A 24,581-nucleotide genomic window follows, 5' to 3' on the forward strand; every position below is an offset into this window, starting at 1 on the left:
TCACCAAGCCCCAGTTAGTGCTTGAGTTAGTCTAGGAAAAGATCTCTGGAAGCCGAATGGCACAGTTTCAGCCGGCCGGTTTGCAGCCACCGGGGACTGACGGTGCAGCCAGCAGGTCGGCCAGTCTCTGTTTCCTTGCCTTTGCCGCTCATTTTTTCTTTAAGAGCAGCAGGAGGCAGGGGTCCAGAAGTCAGACAGAACCAGGTTCAAATCCTGCCTTTACTTCTGTCCTGCTGTGCAACCTTGGGCACATTGTTTTAACTTCTCTGAGCCACTGATACAGGCAATAAATCAGATAATGTACCTACACCTAGTAAGTGTTTAATAAATAATTTCCTACAAAGTGCCACATCCTCTTCCAAGACCTGTAATAACCAGGGTTAACTCATTTAATGATTTAAAAAAGTCTGTTATTAACTCCAATTTAAAACTAAGGAATGTGGAGAACACAGAATTAGAATGACTTGGTCAAAATCATGCCTATGTGAAGTGAGGGGCAGAGGCAAATTTGAACTCAGGTGGCCTATAGCTCCTCTTTCCTTTGAGCAGGGCCTGGGTCACACTCAGCAGGGCCCCCGGTACAAGCAGACACAGGTGCTTGGTATGCCCAGTTAGGGTTTAAAGGCAGGACAAGAAAGTCACTATAAGCATGCAAGAGGATGGGGCAGGGAGGCATTTGCAGAGAGGGGGCAGGAGGCCTTTGGAGAGACAGGCCTGTACCCCGGGAATGGAGCAGGGCCTCCAGGACCAATCTCTGGGAAGTAAAGACTGATTCCAGGCCAAACGAACAGCATTGAAATGCGCAAGAGCCAGGAAGTTTCCTTGCATTGTCGCCTGCAAGAAAGAAAAATCCAGACTGAACTGGCTGCTTCCATTAGAAGTGATGTAACAAGCTGGCTTTGGCCTAGTTTTCTTCAGCAGGCGGCCCGGCTCTCCCACACCCTTCTCTGAATCTGCAAGTGACTTGTACCGCCATCTAGTGGTCAGAATGGCACTGCACAGGAATGGGGCGGGGGTAAGGTTGGGCCACAGGGACTTGGAAGATGGCTCTGACCTCCCTCCCTGCTTCCAAAGATAGAGCCCTTTATCTTAGTAGGGAGTTTTATTCTGTTCAAAGCATGCCCCTACTTTTTACTTCATTATGTCTCCTTCCCGATCCAGGGAGGTTAACTCAGTTTAATGGGTGAGGCAACAAGTCCCTACAGGGGAGGGGTCTTAAGCTTAAGAGCTGCATTGCCAACTATTAATGGAATTGGGACCGGGACCCAAGTCTTCACAATTTCTGGCCCAGAAGTGACACATAGAGGTGCTGTCAGGTCCTTTTAAGTCTCCTTGGACAAGGAAGTGGAGGACGACTTATCCTGGAGGTCTTGGGCACTGTTCTACACTGCGGGCACTTCTCAATGACGGGTGAGATTTTCCCGGAATTGAACCCCAGGCAGGACACCTGGGTCGGTGGTGTTCACAGGGTCTTCAGAAGAAGACGGGTACTATCCGTTCAGCTCCAGGCGCTGGTGAGGGCAGCTGCTCACAACTTACCTAGCTCAGGTGTCTGGTATGAGAGATGGAGAAACCAAGGTTCGGGGAGGGGGTGAAGGGGCTGACATCACGCAGTGGCAGAGCCACGGTTAAAGACTTTCCTCTCCAGCTGGTCTCTCTGCTTTACACACGCTGATGTAATAGCTGGTGCATGGAGGCTGCTCTATTTCAGGCAGATACAACTATTTTAGCCCAGAGTGAAAATCAGACTCTAGTGTCTTGCCAGGCAAACCACACGGGGAGCAAAGGATGAGAGGAGACCCTGGACAAGTGTGTTTGTTTTAGCATCGGTAGCATCAGCAATTCCCAAACTGTGCAAACGAACTGGAGTATGTAGAAGGGATAAAAGTGGCGAGGAACGTGGAGGCCAACAGTCATGCGGCCCCTGGGCGTCTGCAATGCCCGAGAGGGAGGGAGAATGGAGATTGAAAGCCAAGGCGTTGTGTGAGGAGCACTGGCCACGGGGTCCTGACACCCGGGCTCTGGTCCTGGCTCTGGCGCGTGCTGGATGGCCTCGGGAGTCACTCCCTCCCTCCGATCCTCGGCCAGTGTCCCCATTCATAAGACAAGCCAATCTTCCTTATGAAGATTGTTGAGAAGATCAGATGGAATAGGGGAGTGGGTGTGAAAAGGTTTCGTAGAACTTCAATGGCTATGTCCATAAAGGTTTTTTTTTCTTTTTACTCAATGAGGTACAATTTGTATACAATAGAAATGCACAACTCTTAAATGCTCAGTTGTATGAGTTTAGACGATTGTGATCCCCCGTGAAATCAACTCCTTAACACAAGACATAAAGCCCTTCCATCACTCCAGAAAGTTCTCTTGGGCTCATGACGAGTGACCCTTTCCCTCAGGCATCGACTGTTCTGCTTTTTATCATCTTAGCTTAGTAGTGCCTGTTCTAGAACCTTGCATGGATGAAATCATAGTACGTTTTCTTTCGTGCCTGGCTTCTTTTGCCCACCATAAGGTTTCTGGATTCATCCAGGTGTCCTTTGCTGCTGAACGGCCTTCCATTGTAGGGACGTACCAGTGTGCATTTCCTGTTGACAGCCTTTGAGTTGTTTCTGGTTTGGGCATCATGGGTCAGACCGCTATTGAACGCTGTCGTTCATGTTTTAAGTGCACGTGTGTCTACGTTGAAATGGGAGTGGAATGTTGGAGCACGTATAAATGCATGTTTAACTTGATCGCAAACTGCCACAAGGTCCACCAGAAATGGCTGCAGCATTTTACGTTCCAGCAGCACTGCGCGAGAGCTCTGGCTGGGCCCCAGGCTCTGCGTTCGGCGCCGCGGGTCTTTTTGAGGGTAGCCATTCTGGCGGGCGTCCATGTCTCGGTCTTCATCTGCAGGGAAAACATTTAGTCCTTCGCCATGAAGTGCATATACTGTTTCCTATAGGATTTTTTTTCACAGATGCTCTTTATCAGGTTGAATTTTGTCAAATGCTTGGTCAGCTAATATCATGTGGTTTTCCCTTTAAAGTTTTAATGTGGTAATTACGTTGATTGATTTTTCTAATATTGAATCCGCCTTTTTATTTCCATGATAAATCTCACATGATTGTGTGTTTTATTCTTTTTTTATATATTGCCAGATTTGGTTGCTATTATTTTGTTGAGAAATTTGGTTTCTGGATTGATGAAGGATGTTAGTCTGTAGTTTTTTTGTTACCATCTTTGTATATATTTCTGGTATCAGGATAATGCTGTTACCAAATGAATGAGTGGGGATATGCTCCCTATATTTTAATTTCCCAGAAGAGATTATGTAGAATTAGTGTTATCTCTTTTTAAATAGTTTATAGAATATGCCAGTGAAATCACTGGGCCTAGGAATTTCATTTTTGGAAGATTATTAACCACAGATTCAATTTCTTTAATACGTATAGGACTATCTAGGTTATCTGTTTCATTTCAAGTGAGTTTTGGTTGTGGTTTTGGGGAATCAGTTGTTGAATTTATATTAATGTGTTTTTAGTATTTATTATTCTTTTAACAGCTGCAGAATCTGGAGTGATATCTCCTCTTTCATTCCTGATATTAATAATTTGTGTCTTTTTTTTTGTCAGTCTTTCTAGACACATTTCAATTGTATCAATCATTTAAGGAAAAAAGGTAATAGAGAATATTAATTTTCTGTTTTCAATTTCCTGGATTCTGTATTACCTTTACTATTATTTTCTTCCTTTGGGTTGCTTTGATTTTATTTTGATCTTCTAGTTTCTTGTGTTGGAAATTCAGACTACTGATTTGAAGGTTCTCTTCTTTGCTAGAGTAAGCATTTACTACTACAAATTTCTCTCTAAGCACAGTTTTAAATGCATCCCTCAAATGTTGATATGCTGTATCTTCATTCAATTCAAATATTTTCTAATTTTCCTTGAGACTTTTTTTGACTTATGTATTATTAAGAAGTGTGTTATTTGATATGCTAGTGTTGGAGATTTTCTCTTTTTCTTTGTGATTTTTGGTATAATTATAGTTTTAGAACATCTTTTTGTGTTGTTTCAATTATTTCAAATTTGTTACAGTTTGTTTTATGACCCAGGATGTGGTCTGTCTTGCTAAGCATTTAATGTGTACTTGAAGAGAATGTGTATGTTGCTTTTCTTTGGGGACAACAAGGAATCAGTAAAGGTCAGTCATATCTAATCTGTTGTTGGTAGTGTTCAGTCTGTTCATCAGGACCTGAGAGTCAGGAGTTCCCTTTCCCAGTCCTGTCCCGAGTGAGCGAGCATTCCTGGAGCTCCCTGCTCATGTGCAAGGCCACACCGAGCTTTCTGGCCCTGTTGTGTTCAGATGCAGAGCTACCAGAGGGGAAAAGGTCATTACAGCGGGTTCAGATGTACTTCAGATGCTGGTCTTTTTCTCCTTCTGCTTGTTATGACTCACTTCATTGAGTGCTTAGTGTGCTCCATGTGCTCCATCCAGTTCTACAGCTGGCTTTTCTTGGGGGAACCACCCCCTCACACTGTCAGTTCACTAGCTGAGAATGGGGTGGCCTTCACTCTCAGTTCTACATGCCCTATTCTGCCCCGTTCATGTATTCTACCCTGAGGCTACAGTGATTGGTTTAGGATGGGCATGTGACTCCAATTATGCAACAGGAACCATTTCTGAGACTTCTGTGGTAACCAGTGGAAACCAGAATTTCTGCCCGCCAGAGTTAATGACTAGGATAGAATCTTGCCAAGCTTGGGAAGGGTTGGCCTGCATGTGAAGGGGTCCATTGAGGAAAGTGGGCTGGAGAGGGAGAGAGACAACAAACTCCCAATGTGTTTTGCTCAAGCACCTAGATCCAGCCTTTCCTGAAACTACCCAGAATCCCTGGCATTCTAGACTTTTCAGGTGCATGAGAAAAAAAGTCACTTTCTCTGCATTAACCATCATCAGCTGGTGTTTCTGCCACTTATGGCTGAAAGAATCTTAAAACATATCTAAGTTTCCTTTCAAAGCTCATAATTTCCTCAGTTGAGATTCTTGGGACCCATTGCCCTCTTACGCCCCGGGGAAGAACACCTTTCCCTGAGACGGCCAATGCTGATTTGATAGCTGTCCAAACAGAGACAGTTGTTCTTAGACAATCTCAGCATGAAAACTGCCCGGAGAAGCCCAGAGCCCGAGAGCGCGTGTGCAAGTCTGCATCTGTTGGCGAGATGAATGTGGAAGGCAGGCAGTGGGCCAGGGTTTATTTTTAATAATCATAAGCCCATCTTACTTTTGAAATGCGCTGCAGCTTCCTGTGACGAAAAAGAAAAGATGTTTCATCCCTCTTTTCCCTCACCCCATGGAATCTCAATTTCTGGGAATGTGGAGATGACATAGTGAATTTACCCTGGGGCTCAATATTGGGGAAGGAAAAAAAATGACTGAGGATGGAAAAAAGACCGGCTTTCTAAAGATGGGAAAGGAACATTATCTGTTTCTCTGTTGTGTTTTGTTATATTGCTAAGATTCATCAGGCTCTCAAACTAAGAGGAAGGTAACATTTTTGCAGGTCAGCGAGGCATATGCCCAGCTTGGTGGTCAGGATTGTGGAGCCTTAGAACCGGAGGGACCATGAGCTTATAGCCAAGATTTTCCTGATGGAGAGAAGGAGGGCCCTGGAGGGAAAGGACCGTGTCCAAGGTCACACGGAGAATGAGCAGCAGAGTAAGAATCACGCTCCAGTGCAGGGTCCCGTGTCTGTGTCCCAGAGCCTCCCCGGCTCAGCCCCCACAACGCAGGCCTCATCTATAGCTTTCGCTCGTCTCCAGGGGGGCTACTTCGAGGGGGGTGGGGCTTCAAGGTACAGATGTGTCAGCTTGGCTTGGCCACCTTCCCCTCTTCTATCACTGATCCATCAGCCGGTGGCCACGGAGGTCCACGTAGCCCAGCTGAGTTTGACCACAGTCTGAGGTGCAGAAAGTGCAAGCAGAAGCGTGTGACTTGCTTTGGCCAGTGGAATGTGAGTGGAAGCCTTCAAGTGAGCCTGTGTCGTCTACCAGGGGCTTACTGGGCACCTGTTCTGTGCCGCGCTCTGTCTTGGGGAGGCCCCGGGGACACAAACTGCGGGAGCTCCCAGCCCAGTAAGGGGGCAGATGTGGAAGCGGTTGCCACACTGGGTGCTCAGGACGGGCCAATGCTATGTCCCAGGCAGGATGGATCAGCACAGGGAATGGACCTTTGTGTGTGTGTTTGCGGGGGGTAGTTAGGGGTTACAGAAGCCATTACTAAAAAACACAGACCCTGGTCTAGATCTGGAAGAACATGCCAGGTTCTCCAGACAGGCAAGGCACGTCGGGAGTTTCAGCGAGGGGACTGCCCTCTCCACTCCCTTCTCTTTGGCATTGAACTTATTCTGCCCTTCTTGACATCACCCACGTGTCCACCAGGTCTCCTACAGCCCGTTCGATCCTGTACTTAACCTCTTCGTGCCTCAGTTTCCTCACCTGTAAAGTGAGTATAATAACAATACCCCCTCATCAGTGTCATTCTGAGGACTAAATTGTTTAACCTGTATGAATAGGCATGCAGAATAGGAGAGAATGTCCTGTGCATGGTAAGCACCCAGTAAATGGTTAAGTACCACACTTTATATGTAATACATGATCAAAAAAACCATTTCTTTTATGAAAGTGCTCCTTAACTTCAAATGACTCCTCCTTTGAAGTAAAAGTCTCTTTCTGGCTATGGGGGCCACCAGTCGTCTCGGGCCTTCCCTCGAAGGACGCTGCTCCCTGGCATCAGCCAGTGCTCCGACCTGTTTGGTGCTGCTCGGTGACCGGCTGGGGCTGATGGAGCTCCCGCTACTCAAAGTCTCAGACACATAAAGGAAGATCTCTGAGGCCTGGCTCCAAGGCTTGGGGACCAGCTGGAGAACCACGAGGGACGCTGGGATGCAACCACAAGGAGACACCATAGGGAGACCCCATTTCCAGCTGGTGGGCACTGCCACGTGAGACCATCCCCATTGCCAGCAGGGTGGGCTTCGGGGAATGATCTGACTTGGCAACGAGATCCCCTCGGGGTCTCTCGTGGGTCCCCCAGCGAGTGCTCCCGACGAACACACTCTGGGAGGGAAGATGGTGGCCCGGAGGGCCGCAGAGACGGCAAAGCGAATGCCAGCTCTCCCCTTTCTCCTTCTCTCCATGAATTCTTCAAGGCATGGAAGGTAGAGGTTTAAATATCGCAGGAAGTCAGAAATAACGGGGCAGTTTCTGGGGGTTCTGGGAGGACCAGGGGTGGCAGAGGCCTCAAGGAGAAGGTGAAGGGCCCCAGCAAAGAACATTGCACGGTTGGGAGGAGGGGCCCGAGAGCACGGACTCTCCTCCTGGGGGACTGTGCAAGACCTGTCTGCGTAGTGGGGTTTTGGCCGCAAAGGCAATTGCAGCTTTTGTGTGTCATCTCTCTGAGTCAATGTTTTCTTATGTTGATTCCTGTTTATTAGCTTCTATTCCTGATACCTTCGTGATGAGAGCATTGGCAGGCACGCTTGTCCCGTATTTCACACGGTCCCGGGTCCCAGGAGGACTAGGTGGAGAGTGCGTGGAGGGAGGATATGCAAAAAAAAAAAAAGCATTAATCAGTGAAACTGAGTCCCAGGAGAGTTCATGGAAAGATGTGCCGACAAAGCAGTTACACACAGACAGCTGAGCCTGAGATGACCGGACTTAAAAGAAGGTGTAGAATTCAGAGCTGGGAAAGAGTGAGCTGGAGGACTTCTAGGAAGAGGTGGCTCTTGACTGGGCCTTGACAGATGGCTGGACTTTGGCCATATGGAAAGGATGGTATTTCAAGATGGAGAACATGATTTCTGAAGCAAAATGGTAGTAAATAAACACTCAGTGAGGATTGCTGCGGGTCAAGCACTGAGCTTGTCACTCTTGTGCATGAAAAGTGGAATACATTTCTGAGTCTGGCCCGTGGATCAGTACTGCACCAATATATAATTAACAAATGTTTATTGAGCACCTACTATGGGCAGGCATTTTCCCCATCTCATATGTTGACACATTTCACATATTCATTTATTTAATCAACAAATATTTACTAAATGTCTACTGAATACTTGGGAGGCTCGGTGAACAAAATAATGACCCATATCCCTCTTAAAGCTTACCTTTTAGCGAGGGGAGGCATAAAACTATGCAGTGTGTTAGAAGATGATCAGTGCTATAGAGAATGCTGAGTACAGTAAGGGAGTATACTGAGGTGAGGGCTCGGTTGCGATTTTAAATAGGATAGTCAAGGAGTCCTCACTCTGAAGGGAAAACTTGAGCAAAGAATTGAGAGAGAGGTGAAGGAGCGAACTGTGCCGATGTCCAGCAAAAAACAGACCGAGTAGGGGCCTCGCACAGGCCAAGGTCCTGAGGTGAGAACACGTCAGGTACATTTGGGGAACAAACAGCAAGGAGGCTGGTGTGGCCGGCTAAGGGTGAGTGAGAGGGAGAGTGGAGGTGGCGAGGCCAAGGGCAGAGAAGCGGGGGGGCAGAGGGTGTAGGGCTGTGTAGGCCACAGTGAAGAAGTTGACTGAATGCCGAGACGGGAGTCCTCGTGGGGCTTTCAGCAGCATGACTGAATGGGGTTCACCGTGCAACAGCTTCGCTCCGGCTGCGGCACTGCAGTGGCTGAACTGAGAGCTGGCGCTGGCTGGAACCAGGGTGGTGGGAGCGGAGGTGAAGGAAGTGATCAGATTCTGGGTGTGTGTCTGTGAATACGTTACATATAAAGTAAAAAAATATATATATATATATAAAGTATATATTATATATTGCCTATTGTATCTATTGGGTTGGCAAAAAAATCCATGTAGTTTTTTTCCATGAAATGAAAGGCACATTTTTCATTTTCACCAATGACTTTATTGATTTGGGTACTTTGAGTATGCCAGCTATCTCCCCCTGTTGGCTTCTAGTGGGTAGAGGCCGGGGTGCTGCTAAACATCTTCCAGTGCATAAGACAGCCCCACTGCAAAGAGTTATTTGGCCAAAATGTCAGTAGTACCAAGAAACTTCACAAAGCACTTCTCACACTTTTGATCTGTCACAGCACCCTCTCCAAACACTGCACAAATCTTTTTTTGCATTTCTGTTTTATGTTTACCTTTCTTGACGTAATAAAGCATAATACACTGAAAATGTTGCTTATTTTCTTCAGTCTTCAATATTAAAATGGTTACACAAAAATTCACCATTTTTTGATAAGTTTAAAAAATACACACTGATATGACAGCTGTCACAATACATGTAACAAAATTATTTCTAATGAAGTTAAAGACACGTAAGCACTACTAGAGCCATCGTACAGAAAAAAACTAAACTAAAATTTTTGGCCAACCCAGTATATAAATGGCTTCATTGAGATATAATTGCCATACCATATAGGTCACCCATTTAAAGTGTACAATTCAAGAGAGATGCGAAGGTGTTTGGATCGGGCAGCCAGCACCATGGAATTGCTACCTGTCACGATGAAGGAAGAGAGCAGGTGCGTGAGAGGGGAAGGGACATAGTCTGGTTTTGGATATGCTAAGTCTACACCCAACTGCCAATGTCAGAAACCTGGCAATTATCCCAGACTCTTCCCATTCCCTTCCCATGCCCCCTAAACCCGACATCTGATCCATCCGGTAATCAGATCACTTCTGCCTCTGAAATATGTCTCGAATAAGCTCATTTCAGTGGCAGGCTAAGAGCTCACCAGATAATTCCATGTCCTCCCCTGCATCTCCCATCATCCTTTGCAGTGTGGTTCGAGTCATGTGACTGATCCTGGCCAATGAAGCTGCTGCTGGGGCTGAGGAGGGTGGGTGCCGGGACCACAATTGGTTGGACTGAACTGGGTGAGGAAAGTGAGGCACTTGCCGTGGGTGCAAAATTTAAGGGCCAAAAATCAGTAATTCCACTAAATGATATTTTAATGCAACATTTAAAAAGTGTTTAAGTAATGCCAAAAATTTTAATAGAAACCCAACCCGCACTTGCATGACCTGGCCTCATTCACCTCACCCCAGCCTCCACCCTGCTGGAGGCTGTGTTTGTGTGCATTTGGATATCTTGCTCATCATAGAGTTTGGGGGCATTAATTTTAATTTTAAAAAATATTGCATCAAACTATTACTTGTATTGATTGCTGAGTACTTTTGGCTCCTCCATACGTTTTGTGCCTCATCCTCTTTACCCCAGTCCCTGCCCTGGTTCTGAGGTGATGGGCATGCTTGTGGGGAGTGGAGACCCAGGGGCCAGGGTGGGAGTGTGGGTAGGGGAGGTGAGGAGGGGGGTGCATGTGAGAGAGAAGTCAGACCGTATGAACGTGGGTGGGAGGAGGTGTGCAGGCAGGCCTGCTGCTCGCTCCCCTTCCGTGTATTCTGAGGAGGGGGCCAGAGGGGTGCCGTCGGCAGCCCATCTGCATCATGTGCCTGCCAACCAGGCTTGTGAGCCAGGCGCCCACTTTCCTCAGTGAGGCTGCTGGGGAACCATTCTCCCAGGAAGTGGGAAGTGCCTCATGATTGGGCCAGGCCTTGCCTGGGGCTGATCTGAGGGGGTCCCCAGAAGCAGACGGACCCCTGTCTGCTCCCTTCCAGTGTCCACTCTGACCCGCTGTCCTCAATTACAGCCCATACGATTGCCGGACCTGCCTATGACTTCTCTCATGTGGTCTGTGGAGAGCCTGCCAGCCACAGACCCTGAGACACCAGGGAATTGTGGACCTGCCTATGTCACTAAAGTCTCATATTGTGCCCAGACCTTGAACATAACCTACTTCTGTGATCCTGCAGACTGTGACTGGGAGGCAGACCTTGGCCATTCATTTAGGGCCTTGAGCACATACTAGAAGGCCATTCCATGATGCAAGGTCAGAGTCGAGTGTACCTCTGAGTCTCAAGGACACGGGCAGGATGCAGCACTGTCAGATCCGGAGCATGTTGTTTCAGGCTCTGAGTAAAGTAAGAGGGGCAGAGGGGACTGGGGAAAGGCACTGGCCCAGGAGTCAGCAGACCCAGGTTCTAGTTGGCTGCTGGGCTACCGACTTTGCCTCTCCGAGCCTCAGTTTCCCTGTGTGTCATATCAGGAAATTAGGCTGAAGGGTCCCTGGTGTTTCTGATACCTGAGTATATACTAGGTATTGGGTGTTGTGGGGGTGGGGAGCTCAAGAGGAGAAGAATTAGTGGCTCTGTTTCCCAGGCAGAATCATTAAGCTGGTGTATCAGCTATTGTCACAACAATGCTGTGTGATAAGTCAGACCCCATTCAGTCTCAGTGCCTTAAGACACAGTCATTGACCCTCGTGCTTAAGGTCTGCGGCTGGCTGCCACTGGGCTGGGTGAGGCTGGCCCAGGCTGGCCAGCTGTGGGCTGTAAACGGGGTCGGTTCACACAGCAGGATGTGCGCTCTGCTCCACCGTCACTACGGCAAGAGACAGTCACTCCAACTGGGACAGCAAGTGTCTGGCCACTTCTCCTCTTCTAACACCTACTGGCCAAACAAGTCACCAACGCCCACGTCAGGAGTGGGGGAGTTTACTCCACCCACTGTGCAAGTGTGGTGAAGGTGTGGCTGTGTAACACTGCTGCTGCAGGAGAGAGAAGAAGCGGGGCCAGAGGCTCAGCCTACCTCAGCTGGGGAGGACGAGAGTAACCCGGGGGGTGTGAAAAGGTGCCACACGTCAGGGTGTGGCCAGTCCACCTCTACCCGCTCCTTACCTGGGTCTGAAACCTGCCCCAAGGCACTGGCATCCTTAGCCAACTCAGGCTTCCAGAACACCTAGTCCAGGTGTGTGGTGATGGGCACCTGGAGTCTCCCCACTGGCGAGAGCGCTAGGAGGGACTCAGTGGCTGCCATTAAGCAGCTCTGGTTTTTCCTAATCCTGATATCCACTCACCAGCCTGAGTGCCAGCTTGTGGAGACCGTCCCACCATGCTTCAGGCCTCTGGCAGCCTTTGTATCACTGTGCAGAGCCTGGGCAGGAAGGAGAGTGAAGTGCAAAGCTGAGTCATCATAAGAGACCAGGTCCTTATCCCTCATTGGAGCCCCTTCATACAGCTGTGCCTGAACCAGAACTTCTCAGGGACAGGAATTAATCAGTTCCTTTTTTTGTCTTAAACCAACACTTGAATTGGGTTTTCTGTCGCCGGGGCAAAAGTGGTCTGTGCTTAATACAAGAGCTCACCTACCCAGCAGGACTCCATGTGGGAAGGAGGGCTGCAGATACTTCCCAGCCTCAGTGTGGCATGGAGCTACTCGAAGTGTGGTCGGTGTGGGGGCTTGTTAGAGATACAGAATCTTAGGCATCTCCCCAGATCAGCAAAATCCAAATCTCCACTTTGATACATTTTATCTAGAGCCCCAGGGCATTCCATGCACATTAAAATTCGAAAGGCGTTTGTGTCGAGCAGGACAAGCCCCTCTGCCTCTCTTGGGACTTTCTCTGGGACTGCGTACAGTTTGGCAGTTGACTAGAGCTGCAGACCAGGGTTTTCAAACCGTGGCTTTGCTACTTAGGAGTCCAGGGGCAAAGAACAAGTGTGTTCTTAAATATCTCTGCGTCTCAGCTTCGTCTTCTGGAGAATGGGGATAGTACCAGTCGCTTCCTCGCAGGCCTTCCTGGAGGGACCCTGGAATTAACTCAAGGGAGTGCCCGGCGCACTGCGGGGGAAGAGGAGGAGCTCACAACGTGATGACTGGCACAACTCTGCAGTGTGGCAGCCTTACACTCACCCCACCTGATAGCTTCTGATAGGTCAGACCACACAGAAGACGGGAAATGTTCTTAGAGCATGTGAATTGATGAAAAGTAGTGATTTTTTGAAATCTTCTAAGAAAATCATCCACAGGGATTGTTTCATTTGTAGTTAGTAGTTGTCTGGTTTTGAGCTGTACCTCTGGACGGGGGTAGGAGCCAGGTGAAGAGGAGAGGTCACCAGGAGGGGGCAGTGCTCTGAGCTAGCAGTCTGAGGGCAAAAGGGCTGCACCTTCTCGGGAGGAGAGAAGCAGGGCATTTGGACCGGCTGTTCTGCTGGAGACAGACCCTGGGGCGGCCTGGCGGTGGGTGAGGACTCTGGGTCTCACCCAGCGAGCCCCTGAGATAACACTGATCGTGGTGGCGCTGGCTTCTCTGCGGCCCTTGGCCCTGCTGGGTTACGACACTGATTCTCTGACAGTGTGGCTTCCATGTCACACAAATCCCAGAAGAGCTCCAAGTGGCCTTGACGCCTGTCACAGCCCAGCCCCGCTGCGAGGGACACAGGGTGTAGTTGCCTGGAAGCTGGCAAAGCCCACCGAGGCGGGAGGCCTGGTCCGTGGCCTGGGGCCTTCTGTCACGGCTTCTGCATGTGGCTCAGAGTCGGGCCGCTCCACCGAGGCAGGAGAGGGGCAGGAAGGGGTTCTGGCAGGGCGCTGCCACGGCTCCAGAATGAAATCTGCCCCGTGGTCTTGGAGTGGGCACTTGGACCCTCTGCTCAAAGGGGTCCTAGGCGTCCTTGGCTGCGTTCTGGGGACCCGCCCCGGGAGAGATGCCGACCTTGGCTTTTGAGATCTGTAGTGGTTGGGAAGTGGGAAGGCATACAAGTTTATGAAGTACTGTTAATGTTCACGATCAATCTCTGAGGTACCTGTAGTTTACGAGGCTGAGATGGAGGGGCCGAGCCACTCCCAGCCCCGGCTTCAGGCAGGCGGAGGCGTCACCACGTGACAGAGAGAACGGACCGGAAGTCAGGCAGGACCAGGCTCCAGTCCCCCTCTTACTACTGTCTCTTTCGTTGCCAACTCTCTGAGACCATGAGCAAATCACTTCACCTCTTGGTACGTTCATTCAGAAAGCAGGGATAAATGCACACTGTTTGCAGGACCAATGTTGGAATTATCCATGGTTGCACAGTTAAAGGAGATAGTGCAGTAGATGGGACATAGTGAGGAGGTAAAGATGGCTGACTATTATCTCATTCAGAATAGAGTGGTCTGGAGGGACTAACACACGGATAGGGTGGTGAATTCAGGGAAGGCCTCCCTGAGGAGGTGACACTTCAGCTGAGATAAGGGTGGACACACATGTTTAGGAACCACTAATGTATGACAGTATTTAAAGCCGTGGAACTAGATAATATTATCTAAGTAGAAACAGTTGCCAGAGAAGAGCAGATATCTGAGGAGTGGGCCTGGGGCCTTCCCAGCATTCAGCAGTGGGCGAAGGAGAGGGACTCGGCAGAGCAAATGGACACGAGGCGGCTAAGGTGGAAAGAGGAAAAGCAGTAAGTGGGGCGTGGTGCTGGGAGTCGAGAGAAGGTCATGTGTCAGGAAGTAGGAGGGAGGGCTTCGTGCTGCTGGGAGGCTATCGAGGTAAAGACGGAGAAGCACCCGTTGGCTCTGACCACGTGCAGTCAGCTGGTGGCCTGCACAGGAGTGGAGTGGGAGCCGGCTGGAGGAGACCGAGGGGAGTGGGGAGCAGAGGTAGTGTGCCCACCTGACTGCGCAGTGGGAGGTGTGCCCAGAGCAACGGGGACCTGCACTCTCCCTTCCAGTATAGCGGTGTGTGTTTGCTTTCCTGCGAGGGTCTTGGCCTTGGGAGATGGCAGGCTGGAGAAGAAAACAGAGGCTGGGCAGAACGGAGAGTGACTTTTGGGACCTGGGCGCAGCTGGAGAAAGTTTGGTGGCAGAGCCAGGGAACTCAAGAGGAGGGATTCATTAGTTAAGGTAGTTTCTTTGTGTGGCCTGAGCTAGAAATCTGTCCTTCAGTCATTCAACAAACACATGCTGTATGTAGGGCTCTGCCAGGCGAGGATGATCTGTTATTGGGTCAGACATCACCCCAAACGGAGAGGACTCAAGGTCTAGAGGAAGACAGATATTTAAACATTGTAGGACTGTGAAACGAGTCACATATAACAAAGGTATGTCCTGTGCTATGAGAAAGGGAGGGAAGGAAGGCTTGAGCTTGCCTGGGGGATGGGGTAGGGGCTGGCGAATGAAGACTTCTTGGAGGAGGTGGCCTGAGGCAGAGGCCTGAAGACCGAATGGCCAGCACTGTGTTGGCAAGATCATCCCAGGGCCTTTCTCTCCCCTCCCCTCCAGCCCTACCTGCTCCCCTCCTCTCCCAACTCCTCCTCCTCCTCTCCCTTCTCCCCTTCTCCTACTCTTTCCCCTCCACCCTTGGCCCACGATGAAAGGCCTTCTGTGGCCTCCCTTCCAGCAGATGAATTATGCATGCCCTTCAGCGGTGTGCCTGGCATCCAATTAGGGCTGTGGCCAGGTTGATAACATAGATTAAAATGTAATTCATTGGGGCTGACATTTAAGCCCCAGTGTGAATGGCAGGGAAGAGAAGCAACGCTCTCCCGGACCTTGTGTGTGGGGCTCCCTCTCAGCCCCCTGCCTTGTTTGAGTGATGCTGGCCAGCGGCCTGGGCCTTCCGATGCGCCAGGGTGGGATGGAGGCGGGGGTGGGGCTGGGGAAAGGCCAAGGAAGGCTTTGGCCAAAGCAGTTCTATTTTTTTTAATTTGAGAATAATTTGAGGTTGACACAAGAGTTCTGACAATAGTACGGAGAGTTCCCATATACCCTTCACTGAGCTTTCCCTAACAGTAACATCTTACGTAACCACGGTACAACGGTCAAAACCGAGACATTAGCATGGGCACAATACCATTAACTAAACCACCGCCGTTTTCCGGGTTTCATTCAGTCTCCCACTAATGTCCTTTTGCCGTTCCAGGATCCCGTCCAGGATCTCACACTGCAAAGCAGGCTTTTGAGATCACGCCTTGGCAGAGACAGCCACCCCTCCCCGCACCCTAGGCCCGGGGTTCTCAAACTTCTGAGAATTAGATGGGGTTTTCTTTCTGTTTGTTTGTTTTTTGTTTAAAAGGGATCTTGTTTAAAAGGCGCATCCTTCCCTAAACATTCTACTTCTGTAAGCCTTGGGGAGAGTCCTGGCATCCGCAAGTCTAACAAGCACCCTGGGCAGCAGAGACTCGCTGCCTTGAGCAGCGCTCCACGCAGAGTTGGGCTGGTTCCTATTTCCCTTGGCAAGTCCATTGTCAACTTGCAGAGTCCCTTCATCCCCTGGCTTGGCTGTAGGACTGGCAGGGCTACCCCGGCCGTCACTTCCTAGCCAGACCCTGGCAGAGAGGAGGGCTGTGCTCACAAGCTGGCCAGGGCGAGGTCCCAGAGGAGCCCTGCTGGGAGAGGAGATGGAGAGCATTCGCTTGCCAGTCACAGATAGATGCACTTTCTCATTTAATCCACAAAATGACCCCTAGGAGTGAATGCTGTTTTTCACATTTTAGAGATGAGGAAACTGTACAAGAGTGAGATTAAGAGTAGGATTGCCAGATTTAGCAAATAAAATTCCAGGAGGCACAGCTAAATTTGAACCTCAGATAATACTGGGGACATGCTTATATTTTAAAAACTTGTGTTCATCCGAAACTGAAATTCAACTGGGACTCCTGTATTTTATCTTGCAACCCTAATTAAGTGACGTCCTTCGGTTGTAGGGCTGGTAAGTAGGCCTCGACCTGGATTTGGCTCCAATGTCTGTAGCGTGGGGTACCCTGTGCTTCCCTGCTCAGTGCCCACCTCAGCTGCTGGACCACAGGAGGTGGGGACCGTGTGTATTTGCCCCCTGCTGTGTCACCAGCATTGACACAATATGGCAGCAGGTGTTGAATGAATAGTTGTTGAGTAAGTGAATGGCTAAACACATGTACAAATGGATTCACTTGTACCAAAGAAGCCTGCAGATGATGGCGAGTCGCTGGAAAGGCTATGCTGGTGAGGTGTCGTGGGACAAACCCTCCGATAGAAATGCAAGGGGAGTCAGGGGCTGGGGGCCTTGTGCCCACGCCGGGAAGCCCTAGCCCCTGCACCTGAGCAGGGACTGGGAGCCACCTCTTCTCGTCTCCTCGCAGGGTCTCCGCTTTCCCAGCTGGGAAGTGGGGTCGTGTCCCTTCCAGCTCTGGGCCTCCGCGGTTCTACGCTTTTTCTTTCTAACCTCACCTTCTTGAGCAGGTTAGAAAATACAGCCAAATTAAGGGGGCTGCTGCTGACTACTAGATATTTACTCCCCACCCTGGTATTTCTCCTCTCGCCTTTTCTTCCTCTCTCACCCTCCTCTTGCCCGACACTTTTCTAAGCACCCCCACGGAGTCCGGCCTCGTGCTCCTTTTGCTCGAACGTTCCCTTCCACCGTGCCAGACGAAATCAGAAGCCCAGAGAGACCCGGCCCGACACAGTTCCTCGCAGACAAGGAAAGGCGCTGGGAGTGCATTGTATCTTTTAAAATAGACCTGTTGTCGTCGGAGTGTATTTTTAGCTGTGGGAGAGATTGGCATGCTCTCAGTGCCACCATCTGCCAGAGGCAGTTGCTAGGCAACTGACACTGACGACAGCAAGGGGATGACTTCATGGAGGATCTGGGGACCCTAGTGGCCCTGTCTCGCTCCACTGTCTAGTTCCCGCACGCCAACAGCCAGGCCCGAGGGAATGAGCTCTCCCCTCCTTCTGGGAGAAGCCAGTGCTGCGTCAGGGCCTGGGAGCTGAGCACAGAGGCTGCTGTATAGGTAGCAAGGGACCCCGAGCCATCACTGCCACCTTGATTGATAGGTTTTCCATTTAGAAACTTTAGATGCTGCTGTTCAGATGCTACTTTAAGGCCCTGGACTCAGTGACCCCACTGTTTGCACGTCCTTCTCCTCAGCAGCCCCGCAGGCGCAGGCCTGAGTCAGAGAAGCCGCTGCCTGGAGGCAGGCAGCCCAGGGCAGGCTTCCCGGGCGAAGCCCTGGCTGGCGGCCAGGACCCCTGGCTTCTGGCCTGGTTCTGCCTTCAGCTCTCTGGGTGATTCGGGGTGAGCTCCTGACCATTTCTGACTCCCAGTTTTGTCACCTGCAAAGTTAGGATAGTGGATCAGGTAAAATGCATTTATGGGGCTAGGAAGCAGAATACCCATAGAGTAAAATAGTCCACGCGTCAGACCAGGGTCAGATCCTGACTTTGCCCCTTGCTGCCCATGTGTGACTTCGGGTAAGATACAGAATTTCTCTGGGCCTCAGTTGCTCTCTCTGCAAATGACAGCAGCAGGACCCTCATCGTGTTGTAGGGGTTCAACAAGGCAGCTCGTGGAAGGTATACAACAGAGAATCTGTACTTTGGAGCCCAGTGGATGGGTCGGTGTCGTGCTGTTTCTGTGGCAGAGACTTGAAAGCCTTCACCGCAGTCATTTCTCCTCCCCCAGACTGACGGGCTTCAAGCTAGGCGCCTCTCCAGCCTCCCTGGCAGCTACCTTCTCACTGAGGATACTTGAAAGGGAGGCGTAGGTACAACTTTTCTCGCTCACTTATCTAAATTGCTTCCCTGGCTGTCCTTTCCCTTTTCCTCTCTATAAGCCAGGGCTTGGATGTACCTGTGACACCCCTTTGCAGAGCAAAGTGACAGGCCAGGGGTTGGGAAGGGGGCGGCAGAGCAACAAGATGGGGGGAACCTGGGTTCATGCACTGAGAACTGTGTGCGTGAGGTTTGCTTGGGGAGGGCTCAGGACAGTGGCAGGTGAGTGGGGAGAGATGTAAGGAAACAAAGGGCGGAGACAGTAACTGATAAGGGCCACCCCGGTTGATGATGAGGGCATAGTTCATGGGGAGGCTCCGGGAAATGGTGTAAAACACGACCTCCAGAGACAGTCAAGGGTGAGGGAACTGGGTCACATTTATCCTCACCCGGTCAGTCCCCGGGCGGCGGCAGCGCCCAGGCACTCAGGGCTTTCCTGTGGTGTGGGCACAGCGAACGACGGCTGCCCACGGCCAGGCCTCCACCACAGACGCAGGTGCCAGCTGTCAGGAGCCAGGCTGGTAGGCACGGACATGGTGAGGGCGCCCGGGGTGGTGGCGAACCCAGCACCAGCAGCAGTAGCTATGGTTCCTGGGAAGAGAAATGAACTTTTGTGTTCTTTAAGCCGCTATATATTAAGGCGTCTTTGCAGCTTAACTTTCATCCTAACTAACTTAATTTCCAAATGCTACGCATGTGGGAAGTTTTGGTTTTATATAATCCCTCCAAGCTCCTGGACTCCATGTGATATTCATGGAGGTTATGTCATGGGCGGGGAAACGAGGTTAATGCTAAGGCGCAGAAGTGTCTGCATGGAGCATGCATCACACGGTATTTCTGGGGCCCGGGCCGTAAGTGGCGATGGCCCCAAGAGAAGGGCAGATGAGTGTGGGCCGGCAGAGTCAGCGAAGTCTTCCTGGAGGAGGCAGACTCCAGCTGAGCCCGATCTGCTGGCGAGGACTCAGAGAGATGAGGCAGAGAACATCCTCGTGGAGCCGTAGGGCAGCCCCTCCGCAGGTGGCGGGGTCAGCGGGTACCCGGCCGCTGTCACTGCAGTGTGGTCTCAAGCTGGCGGAGGCTGCCTTGTGCATTTAGAGGCCTGGGCTGCGGGATGCCTCTTCGCTGGGGGCGACTTGGTGGAGGGGGTCCAGCCACGGGGCACATCACCACGGTTTCCTGTGTTCTGAGGTGGGCAAGCTAGTGGCAGATGCCCCTCGTCATACGCCTGGTGGCCCTAATGTCCAGGTGGCATGTCAGGGCTCACTGACGCTGCGGCCTGCCTGCGGTGAGGGCGCAGAGGGGAGTGCCCTGTGGCGCGCTGGGGTGGGATGACCAGTGCAGGCTGGGCACCCCTGTGGGCGGTGCAACCGGTCGTCTCAGCATACAATGGGCACTCAGACTGTCTCCGAAGGCAGAGCTGGGGGTCCCATAGGGATCATCCAGCCTAGCCCCCTCGTTCTGAGTACAGTGGCGGTTCACCCAGAGGAGTGAACTCCTAAGGCCCCAGAGGAACCGGAATCCAGATTTCCGGACTTCCCAGGTTTAGGGAAGGGGCGCAACTGACACAGAGAGAGGCGGGGCTACAGGCCTCCCGTCTGCCGCCAGCTGCCTCTAGGTCGCTTGCTGCACCCACAGGCCCCTTTTCTTATTCCTGGAACCTCAGAATGAGAACAGAGCCCAAGAGATACCCAGATTGGTCTCTCTGTCTCGTGTCTGTCCTTGGTCACAGCAGCTGGCTTGACCTTTCCCTGCCCTCTACCACATTTATGTGTTCTGTCACAGTGATCTGTCAGTTCTCCATGGTGTCTGGCTGCAGTCACTCCTGCTTTACTTTTGGTTTCATTTATTTTAACCCGTAGGCACAGGTTGATTTTGCTAATGACTCTGAGTAGTGGGTTGAAGTCAGAATACCTACTTTGCCTCATTCTCTGTCCTATTTCTGTGGGAAAGGGGGGTGGCGGGAAGACTCCAGCTGTTCACCCCCAACCCCCAAGGACTGAGGACGAGAAGGAAAGAATGGAGCAGCACACCTGGGCTCCCTGGGGCCCAGGCAGCCCCAAGGCTCTGGACGGAAGGGTGGAGGGCCGTGTCTCTCATGGCCAGTGGGCTCTGAGGCCTTGACCCAAACCCAGGCGAATGAAAATCATCTTTTGCTGGCTTGTTGGAAATTCCATCACCTCTCCTCACTCCTCATGTCTATAAACGTGGAGCATTTTTCTAGAGTCTCTGCATTTTATTCTCTTTGGGAAAACATGAGCAGCTTTCTTTGTTCTGTTTGGGAAATTTGCATCTGGACTGGAAAGAAAGAAAGAGGAGGGGGTCCCAAGGGAGAAGGGGAGTCCCTGCATAACCAGTGCCGAGTGCCTGTGCCCTGGGCTGTGAGGAAGTGGGGGGAGGCCTCTGTGGGTCCCCTGTCTGGGTGGAGAATCAGACCTCTCGGTCAAGATGCTTATGGGCAACATAAGACATAGATGGACCCAACTGTGGGGTCAAGGGCTCACCCTGAATATACAGGTAGCAAGAAGGGAAAGATCAGTGTGGACTCTAGTAGCTAGAGAGGGCTCTCTGGAGTAAGGAATCTCCATCCAGGGACTGACCAATAGGACTTGGGCAGGACCAGGGGAGACAGCGAAGAAAGCAGGGGTCCCGTGCAGGGAAATAGCAGGGACAAAGCTGGAGAGCTGAGCTAATTTCAGAGGTGGATGGGTGGGGGCTGGGGGAGTGGGCAGATGGGCAAGGCACCAGGCAGGGCAGGAGGAGAAAGGGGCAGTTATCCAATGCCAACGCCAGTCAGGAGGCCAGCTGGTCAGCACCAGACCTCTGAAGGCCTGGGAAGGCTTGTGGGACAGAGAAATACATATCCACTTTCCGAAAGCTGTTTGGGATGTGGGGTGGATGGGAGCGGAGGGGCCCAGTGAGTGGGGCAGGACGAAGGCTGATGGGCAGTTTCCCACAGAGTATGATGTGTCTCAAATCCCACATCAGCCAAATTAAAAGTAGCTAGCTTTTGTTGTGCAGTAAACACGTAATAACATTTAATCTTTATGACAACCTTATGGTTAGAAACTATTATTCTCTCTCATAAAGGAGGCAACTGAGGCACAGAGAAAGACACAGGTCTGTCAGCCAGCACGTGGCAGGTCACTGCATGTGTCAGATAGTGAGCTTCTTGCAGACCACACTCACTTGGGCCTCACAGCTTTTCCCCAGGCCACCCCCTGCCTGAACTGCCTCCTCAGTGCCCAGCTCCTCGTCCCCCTGATGGACCCAGCCTGCAAGGCCTAGCCTAAAAGTCAGCTCTTCCGGAAAGTCTTCGCCAGCTCCCCAGCACGCCTCAATGATGGTGTCGAAATTGGCTGCTGAGGTTTTTGTTCGTTTGCCTGCTGTTTCTCTCAAAGCAAGAAGCCACTCTTATTTTTTTAATTGTTGCATTTTTAAGTACACATGTAATTGATCTGTAAAGAAACTTCATTTTTATTTAGCCTCATGCCTTTCCTCTCTCTTCCCACCAAGGTCTGGTGCGAAGCAGGGATTCGGTAAATATTTATGGAGTGGAGACATTTTCCTGCCCCCACTCAGCTCCTTTCCTGACCACCCCATTCCCGACTCTGCTGTGTGGGAGAATCCAGATGTTTTGCACAGCTGCAGCTCCGTGGGGCCCGTTTTGCCTGGAATTCAAGGAGTAATTACAGACAAATAAGTATTATTACCACCCACATCTATCAATGTCCCTCTCCTCAAATGCTCTTTCCAGGAGACAGGGCCGATCTCAGAAAGATGTTGTCTTGTTATAAGCCCAAGCTTCTTGCCGGTGCCCAGCAGACCCCAGCATTGACCGTCTGCAGCGGCCGGGGGACAGTACTGCCTGTGTGGTTTGAGACTGCAGGCCCCCTGAGGCAGGCAAACAGACCTGAACTCAGCTCCCATCTGAAGAATCTGTCTTCCCCCGTGGGCTTGGAAAGGGGTTTAACTTCCCCGAGTTTCAATGTTCTCATAGGTAATATGGAGTCACTAATGTGTCCCGGGAGTGTTGTTGCAATGATGAAATGAGATAGCATGTGTAAAGCATCAAAAGATTTCCTAGGCAGTTAATAAATAAAAACGTCCCTTTCCTCCCACTTTTGATTAATTCTTGAGTTCTCTGTCCTCTGTGGTGGGAATGGCTTTGGAGTCAGGAGGGCTTTGGGTCAGCAGCTGGAGCTTAAGTCCCAACCCCATTCACATTCCAGACCGTCCTGCAGGGCACGGAGGAACCCGTCCGGAGAAGCTTTCCTGGAGAGACTGGGGCTTGATCTAGGTGGAGGAGAAAGAATCACGTTTAATATCAGATTTATAGATCTTTTGTGGGGTGCTAGGGTGTCCTACAGAAAAAGACAATGGAATCAGAAGACCCTAACCATGAAACTCCCCTCCCTTTACAACGCCATCTCGGGAACAATCCATGACTTGTCCACAAAGGAAGTTGCCCGTGTGGCAGAGGCCTGGGTGCTGGGCCCAGCGGCACCGTGGGTGGCCAGGGCGGGACTCTGCTGCTGTGCGAAGAAGAACTGGTCACGGGCCACTGGCTTATTTCGCAGCCTGTTCAGAAAGAAAGTCCATAAAACTTGAGAGCCGAGTGGCCAGGTGCCTCCCTTTGCAAGGATGGTGTTGGGTGGGATAGAACTCGGCTTCGTTTTGCCAGTCTGTTCAATCCAGTGTAAGAAAACACCCTGACACCCTCACTGAGTCCAGAGTTGAGGGTCCAGAGAAGGGCAAGACAAGTGGCCAGTCTCGCGGCGCTTACTGTCGTCTGGAGGAGTGGGTGGGAAGGTGTAACCTGGAGACGTGGATGCTGACTTCTGCCCAGGAGCCAAGGGAGGCCTGGCCTGAGACTTGAAGGACGAGGGGTCTGCCACTGTTCTGCTGGGCCTGGCGAGTGTTTGCACTTCGAGAGGCAAGAAACAGTGCCGCGTAGTGGTCCAGAGTCATCTCACAGGCCCGGGTTCGACCCCGGCTCTCTCACTTGCTAGCTGTGTCACTGTGGGCCAGTCACTGGGTTTTTTCAGCCTCACTTTCCTCCCCTGAATAGTGGAATATGCTCACTGGGACATAGACTTTTCCAACTTCTCCATATTTTTGCCTGTTAACTTGTTATCCCCCATCCCTTACTTTTCTGGCAGGTTGTGCTTTATATATTTTGAAGCTATGTTATCGGGCACTTACAGGTCATTGGGTGGTCACAAGAGCTTCTTGATGGATTTTTTTCATCACAGAGTGTTCTTTCTTATCCCTGTGCGTGTTTTTCAACTTAAATTCCATTTTGTCTGATTTCAGTATTAGGAAACAGACTTCTCGACCCTTTTATTTTCAAGCTTTTTCTTATTTTAATTCACATATATGTTTTGTAAGCTGCATTTAGCTAGATTTAAGTTCAACCTGATAACCTCCAACTTTCTTTTAATGGAAGGTATTTGACATTTGTAGATTTAAGATGTACAACATGTTCATTTGATACAGTTTATATTGTAATAGTATTGTTCTTGTAGCAATATTTAGCACCTCTACCACATTACATAATTACCCCTTTTTATGGTGAGCAGGATACTTAAGTTGTAGTCTCTTAGCAAGATTGATGATTGCAGTTACAATATTGTTGCCTATATTCACTATATTGCACGTTCGATCTTTATGGCTTATTTACGACTCATTGCAAGCTGGTGCCCTTACACAAGATTAGTCTTGTTTCTCTACCCACCCGGCTCTGGTAACCACCACTTCACCCTGTTTTCTACAAATCTGAATTTTTAGATTTCACCTCTAAGTGATATCATATCGCACCTGTCCCTCTCTGCTGGACTTCCTTCACTCAGCACAGAGTCAAGTGCGTGCTCAAGGTCAGTGTGTATTGTTGCACAGGACAAGATACTCTTCTTTCTCATGGCTGAATTATATATATATCCATGTATAAAATCTCACATCTTTTCATGTCTTCCAACTTTTAATAAGGGATTCTAAGCCATTTACATTTACTGTGATTGCCATTACATTTGGTTTTATTTCTACAACCTCATCTTGTACGTCCTGTACTTTATGTGCTTTCCCTCTTTACTGCCTCATGTTGGATTGTTAACGTTTTGTTTGTTCTTTTCCTTGTCCTTCCTCTGCCAGTATAATTTCTCAGACTTGTTGTGTTTGTTGGCTACCTTTCCATGGCTCTGTGTGTGTCACATTTTTTGGTGAGAGTTTTTCTTTTCTTTTCTC

General features: G+C 50.3%; 1 protein-coding gene across 5 annotated transcripts in view; it reads left to right on the forward strand.

Annotated features, from left to right (window-relative positions):
- Positions 1-24,581, forward strand: part of CES5A (carboxylesterase 5A) — a 191,410-nt gene that overhangs the window by 140,019 nt on the left and 26,810 nt on the right. Inside the window, exon 1 of one of the 5 annotated variants that reach the window (XM_045818693.1) lies at positions 18,734-18,862. The exons of 3 other annotated variants lie outside the window; for them this stretch is intronic. The gene's annotated coding sequence lies outside the window, so the exon portion shown is untranslated. Of the gene's footprint in view, positions 1-18,733; positions 18,878-24,581 lie in introns of those variants that run through there. One more of the 5 variants, XM_045818694.1, reaches the window with a different exon arrangement.

This window comes from Phyllostomus hastatus, unplaced genomic scaffold, assembly GCF_019186645.2.
Source record: "Phyllostomus hastatus isolate PE091 unplaced genomic scaffold, TTU_PhHast_1.1 phas_scaffold_345, whole genome shotgun sequence".
NCBI lineage: Eukaryota > Metazoa > Chordata > Mammalia > Chiroptera > Phyllostomidae > Phyllostomus > Phyllostomus hastatus.